Source organism: Astatotilapia calliptera, chromosome 12 (assembly GCF_964374335.1).
Source record: "Astatotilapia calliptera chromosome 12, fAstCal68.1, whole genome shotgun sequence".
In the NCBI taxonomy this organism is placed as follows: Eukaryota; Metazoa; Chordata; class Actinopteri; order Cichliformes; family Cichlidae; genus Astatotilapia; species Astatotilapia calliptera.
The window spans coordinates 29,439,474-29,446,328 of NC_137433.1; positions in this window are offsets into that span (position 1 = coordinate 29,439,474).

Below are 6,855 nucleotides of genomic sequence, written 5' to 3' on the forward strand. Positions count from 1 at the left end.
ATTTGCAAAACTGGATCAATCTCATCACACCACAGAATCCTCTCATAAACTGGGACACACACGTTTGAAAGGATATGCAACAGTAACTGATACACAAAAACCTTTCGCCCAATCAAAATCTGTATGTTGTTCTCTTCTGAATAGCCCCAATTTATTCTGATAACATGTCATCTAAAATACCAAATTACTCCTAATTACAAAGTATAATTTGATTGGATCATCCACTGTACATAATTCAAACAGGCAGCAACAACTCTGGGGCAATGAGGTTATATTTTAAATGATCTCGAGAACTACTCCCCTAAGAAGTGGCAGGTCTAAAAAGCAACAGATGAACAGCATTTGAAAGTCATGCACTTAAGAAATAGGAAAAATAGGAAAAAGTAAAGTAAGTAAAGAACTGACACAGGACCTAAAAGATGAAAAGGAAAGGGAAGCAGGGAGGAAAGGCTGATGCATGCCAAATTACACAACAACTGGACTGAAAATCACTGGCAACAGGTCTGATAAGAGTGATGAATCCAAATTTAAAATTCTTGGTTCAGCATGTATGGAAGACATCAAGAGAAAAGTAGAACAGTGAGTGTCTATGGCCATCTATGAAACACGGTGGAGGCTTGGTCATGGTTTGGGTTTACACTACAGTTAGGCGTGTTGGGGATCTTTTCAAAATGTATGGATTTATGAATGCAGAAAAGTACGATCCGATTTTGATTCACCACAGAGTACTATCTGGAATGTGTCTTATTGGCAATAGCTTGGGCAGCAAGAGCATACCTGGACAAAAAACAGAAAATTGAGGACTATCAATCAAGGATTGGCCTCCCCAGAGCCTGTACCTCAACATTGCTGAAGCTGTGTGCAATCATTTTGAACAGAAAAAAAGCTGGGGGAAAAAAAAAAATCAAAGAAAAGCTTTTAAAGTCCTTCAAGACTTTAAAAGTTTTCCATGAAGCCCAGAGAACTACTACTTAAAGAAACTACAGGAAAGCTGCCTAAGAGAAGAATTAAGGTATTCAGATAAAATATCGACATTTAAGCTCAGTAGCACTTTTTAACTTTCATAATAGATTTGGTTGCATTTTGGAAAGTTTTAATAAAATGCTGAAAATATTTTCCATTTTACTATGAAAATAAAAAGAAAATGAGGGCAGCTCAAGACTTTTGGACACTACTGTAATTTAATAATTTTAATATTTTTTAAAAGTGAGATTAATGGTTAAACACTGACTTTATATCCAACCAACTTCACATGTGTCTCAGTATCCTCTCTTTTTTAACATCCTGCTCGGCTCTGCCAAACAAAAGATTGTAAATCATTTGTGTAAATCACAAAACAAACCATGCAAATTATTCCAGACAATATAGGCAGAGTGGTTTGTTAACAGCTACTTCAGTCCTTCCTATCGTCTGCATTCCTAAACCAAACAGGCAATCTAATCATATATAACACTTGCGGGTGGTCTCACTATGAATATGTGTGTTTATATGATTTATCTTTGGTTTTTGTGATGATGAAAGAATTCAAACAAAGTGGTTTTGGCACAAAAAATGTTGGCTTGACAGTTTGGGACTGAGGTTGGAGGTTTGGATTAAAATACGGGGAAGTACAGGAAAGGACAATGACATGCCTGTGTGTTTGTTTATGTTTGTGTGTGTGTCCGCTGTTTACCCCCGTCTCTACTGAAAAACCATTACGCTAGTATTTTTCAAACTTCCTCAACAACTCCTAGTACTGTGGTCCCAGTTTAATAAGTATCGTGAATGGTGCTTTTATTGTGAAAGCTGCACAGCTAGGGGATTATCCTAATATCGAAATTCAGTTATATAGAAAACCTTTCACATATCAACTTGTTTTGAGCAGCCTACTCTCCCACGACATGATGGGACCTTTGGAAGTTTACCCAAAATTCAAGTTTTCTCTATTGAATTATCAAAACACAAAATAAATGAATAAATAAAAATAAATAGAAAATACAAGGTGCCTGTGCCCGTTTCTGTTACTTTATATTACAGACTATAACCCATGATACTGTTGCTCAGAGCTGGTCCTGGGAAAATGTGAGATTTGTTACATTGTGACACTTGAAACTGGTTCAGTCATTTTTATCAGTATGGTGGACCTACTAAAAAAGTACGGGGCGCTTCTGATGACTCCTAATTGTTGGCACAGTGTGTGGTGAGTTAATAATAATCCTTTAAACATCTTTTAAGCCATTCTGCTTTTTCAATCCAGAGCTGTCCACCCCAGACAGGTCACTCGTCCATTACAGGGTTAACACTGAGTGGCAACCTCACACTCTCTGATTATGTCAGTTTAGATTCACCAATTACCCAAGAGGCTGGAGAGAATCCAAACACTCCCAGGGAGACCATGTAAACTCGACAGCGACAGGCCTCAGCTGACCGAGTGTTTGGACGGCTGCTTTAACCAACACGTCCCTCTGCAAGCAGAATCAAACCCTGCTTTACACCACGAGTGGGGGTGTTACAGTCCCAGCAGGTCCACTGTGGGTTGTTGTGCATCTCTGTGTAGTGTTGCTCTCTCACTTCCTCTTCTGAGTTAGGTACCACCACTCTTCCTGTGGAGCAATGATTTGCACACAGCTGACTCTACTTGGCAAAACACCCTAGGAGTGCAAAGTCTAGGAGTGAGAGGAAGTATCTAGTTCCCCTGTGTCATTATCCTGGCAGCGTTTGGGTAGTGTGTGCCGTTGTTTACTTCTCTGGGTAAAGGAGTGGGTTTGCTTTACCTTTTTAATTTCCACTTAAACCCTTCCTGCCTAGAACACAAGTTTTTCTGTTGTCCTAGTCATTTCTTTCAAATAATATTTGTAATATGTAATATGCAATGTTTGCTCTTTGTCTTCTTTTCCCCTGGAACACTCTTATTGTCACACCTTCTTGGAATTTCTGAAAAATGTTATAAACTATGCATGGAAACAAACGGTCCAAATGAGAGTCCAAGGCAAGGATTCCCAGCATTAATGTACCAATCTGGAGAGGAAAAGGGGATATTTTTGAGTTCTCCTACTATTGCCCCATCCAGATGTTTAATTAATTTAAATAACAAGAATGTGTTCAGGACAGGATTTCACTTGAGCTAATCTGGTAAAGCATTCCGAGAAGCTTATGTATACAGAATCCAACTCCTCAACAGGAGCGCCATCAACACGGTACAAACCATGTTTGACTCTTATTGTTCTTCACGACACGTGTTGGTGTCCTGAAAAAGTTTGGCTTTTGTGCTCCTGCGGTCTAAACTCTGCATGGACCGGATCACAACTGATATTCAAAGACCACATCTAAGGACGCAATTGTTGTCACATCAATAAAAGAACTGGCTAAATGAAAACAGATTAGGGCTGGGCAGCAAGAAGAAAGGATAAATGTCAATGGAATAATAACACAATAAATGGTCAGTTGAAATAGAAGACTTTAAGAATGTAATAAAACTCAGGTACCTTGGATTAGTGAAATGTAAAACTATTTCACGGTTAAAGCTTACTCTATATGGAAACAAATGCTAGCCTGCAAATCATGCCAATCCTTCGCTCTGACATTATTTGACTAGGTCACAGTATGCTACGGCTCCTAGCTGAAAGCAGTAAGTGGTGAAGGCAGCATTTCTAAATAATACAAGAATACATCTTAGCCAAGAAAGACCACCTTACCTAATCCAAAGATAACATCCAAGGGAGCCAAAATTATTCCTGAAGATCTCCTGGTCAAAAGCGTGTGACACCTTGCTTGTGTCAAAAACAGAGTATAAAATATGGATTTGCCTCCCACTGATTTTGGACTTTTGGGTCACATTATTAGTTTTACAGCTGACTTTAGCTATACTTGGTTACCAAGCTGCATTCATAAGTTATAAATGTGCAACATACAGACACAAACACTGGGTAGTTAGTGGTAACTGAAGGACTAATAAAACAGTAAAAGATCAGTCATCAAAACTGAAGCACAAACTTCTGGGATGGTCAGCAATACAAAGCAAGCCGTAATACAAGACAGATAATACATTAAAGACAGACTGAAGAGCTCCAGTTTAATAACTAAGTGGGGCATGAGACCTAGCAGACAGTGGCTCCAGCTGCCAGTCAGAACACCTGACAATCAAAGCTATCATACCCCCTTTAATTATCCAGGTATATGAGTTATTATTAAAATAATAATAACAATCATCATCATCAGCCCAAGGACAGTTGCTACGAGGATCTAAACATGCTTTTTAATGTTGTAAAGTTGGACATTTCAATACGAGCCTGTGGGGACTGCTTCCCTTCTGCAGTCCCGACAAACTGCACTTCTTGCAGCTTCCATCTTGTATTCATTTTGCAGTTGCAAAGGCAGCTCCTCTTTGTCGAAAAGCAGTCAAACACCAAGAAAAGATAAAGTGAATTCTTTCTTTTTACAGTGCCTTTGGTCCCGTTTTTTTCCTCCATCGTGTCTAATTTTTTTCTAAATTGCAAAAGCTGTGGAATGCAAAAAAATAAAAATACATTTAAAGTTTCATTTACCTTTTTTAAAGTATTCACTTTGCAGTATAGAACATCGTGCAGCTATGTATCTGTTGGTGAAACGATGCAAGACGTTTTCAATTTACAGCAGAACTTATTTATGCTTAGGCGTACATTCTCTATTTTTCTAAGGACCCTACACACGGCCATGGCAACAATAAACTCAGGTCTTCCTGTGCTTTGTTGCACTTTCACTTTCTGAATGTCATTATTGTGGTTAGCAACAGTATCCCCGTGAAGGGCAGTTGACATCACTGTGTTAATTTTCCAGCTCGCATGTGATGCAGCTGCTCACTGCTTTCTGTAAATGAGCGCCATTAGCTCATTTACAGTCAACAAGACACCCCCAGCTGCCCAGCATTGATTGTGTACGAGTCTTGAGCTGAATGTGTTTCTTGCATACTTCATGAACTCACTGTCATCTTTAATTAACACCTGTAACGTCCCCTGTGTTTGTGTGCTTCGGGTCAAGAAAACAAGTAATTGCTTTCTTCACATGATACCATCAGCCATGTGGACTGACTCACAGCAGGGAAGCTTCAGCTAGAAAAAAAAGACTCACTTGGTTTTGCAAATCACACTACATGGCAACCAGGTTTGCAGCCATTCAGATTCACTGGCATTTGCTGTGAACATATTAGGTATTTGAACAGACATTCTTATGGAGGGGACAAACACATCTTAGTGCAGATAACATCGCATGAACATTCATTAAAGTAATTGCAGGAAACTGTGAGAATTCATGATCACAACACATCTTTATCTAATGGTGTAATTCGTCTTTTTTGTAGCAAGCATAGTGCCACAAAGTGGAGGGTAACAAGCAGCAAGATAGTTTAAATTACAGTGATAGCGGAAACTGCCAAAAACCCATTTAGGAAGGAAAGAAATAAGTGATAATTTGGTTGCTAAACATTTTTTTATGAGGAGAAGTAAACTAATAATTGACCAGAACGACTGCACACGCATATTACACTGCTACTGCAGAAACTAAAATAAAAATAAGCTGTTTACAAACATTAGGTTTATTTAAAATATGGTATAAATAAATATGACACTTCTGTTACATGGCAAGTTACACAACTGAGTCGAGACTAGCATAAAATAAAAGGACAATTCTCTTCAGTATAAAATAATTTCATGCCAATGGTAATTTTATCTGACCGCAGTCTCATCCCCCAGAGCAGTACCATTCATTTACAGCAGTTACATTACAGTGTACACCAGACGTATTCAATAATTTGACCACATAAGTTAGAACTGGTTTATCAGTGATAAATAATAATTATATATCGTTCAAGGACTCATTTCAGTCACAGAAAATCTGCTCTTTTTCTAGGAAAGCCCTGTCAGCAGCTGTAGTACAGTGACGTTTTGTACACAAAAGTCACTCCTCAATAAAAAGCAAACATGCTACACCTCAGGTGAGTTGTAGATCAATGAGCCTATTAATAAATTATAGAATAATCCTTGTGTTTTATATTTAATAACTGAGGTAAAGATGTGAAGAGTAAGAGTAGAGTTGTATAATTTAAAAGATTTCTACCTTGATTTTTTTGTATGCACTTCTTTAAATATAAAAATACTGGAAAGAGTAAAATAAAATTACATCATTTAACCAAATGTGTTATCAATGACTTGATCGGGTCTATGAAGAGAGTGGTACAAAGCCATGCTGGGAAACATTTCGGGCAGATTTTCCTTTATGTTATGTCCCATAATTTTAAATGGACCTCAGTTATCAACAACACATGTAACCCTCAATAAAGGTGAATGACAAACTTCCTGAGTTTACAACATTTCTAAACTATAATATCTACACAAAATCTGCACAATCAGTTGAAATGCCAGTGTCAGTCTTAGTAATTCACAGTTATTAGAATCATCTTCCACTCTGCTGTTCATAACTCTTAATGGGAGAAACTGCAACATGCATGAGGACATTGTTGGTTACATATACATGAGGCACAAACATTGTTTATAATTCTCTACAATTACCACTTTGTAAATGCTCTAGTGAACAGATTCTGTCCCACTAACTGAATGTGCAGCAGTGGTTGTGGTGATGGACAATGAGTTAATGAGCTGTCCTGCTTCTGATAAATATATCGCAAAGGACGTTTCACATCCAGCAGACACAGAATATTGTTATCACCTTGTTGGGACAGCATTTAAGGGCATGTTTTAGCTCTTGTTTAGCTCTTTACAAAAACTCTTGAAATTTTCCTTGCTAAATTATTCTCCTTCTGCCAACCCAAGATGGTTGCTGACTGGTCTCTAGGCCCGTGTGACTGGGACTGTAGCTATTGGATTCAAGGTAACAGCCAGCAAC